Below are 615 nucleotides of genomic sequence, written 5' to 3'. Positions count from 1 at the left end.
CCGCGATGGTAGCACATCATCTCCCTTAAGCTGTATCAGTTTCCATCTTGACGATGATCTCTAAGAGGGTGCGGCTCGTGCTGAGATTTCTGCGTCTATCACCATCCTCCAACAATCTGGTGAATGTCCAGTCGAATGTAAATTTCAGCTTTTATTCCGCAAAGGCCAATTGGGAGAAATAAGAGGTGAAATTCCAAAAGCTCGCCAGAAGCGATGGATCAAAGCCATGCTCAAAGAAAGAGAGCAACCAATAGCTGCCGAGCCACACCGTAGTTTTTGCAGACTTTATACCGGTAAAATTATCTAGCATCTGTTGCTGTGTGGCTTCTCTCTTAACTACGTCGCACGAACAGTCGAACACCTATGCATGATCGTCTGACGGACTTCTTGCGGAGAAAATGTCAATTTCGGGAGAGCAGGGCAACTTTTAAGAAAAAAACAAGTACTGTTCTACCTCTTTAGGTCGAAGTCCATGGGACTTAGCTCTTTGGAGAGCGACTCGCTCTAAATCTTCTAAATGCTTTTTGGCCATAAGTTGTTGGCTATGAATGTCAGCATCTTGAGCATTGTGAAGTTGTAAGAAGTGCAAGCAGCCCCAGCTCTTTGAAGAGGAGT

The sequence above is a fragment of the Plasmopara halstedii genome, assembly GCF_900000015.1.
Source record: "Plasmopara halstedii genome assembly, contig: Scaffold_3120, whole genome shotgun sequence".
Lineage (NCBI taxonomy): Eukaryota > Oomycota > Peronosporomycetes > Peronosporales > Peronosporaceae > Plasmopara > Plasmopara halstedii.
This window is presented reverse-complemented; position numbering follows the sequence as displayed.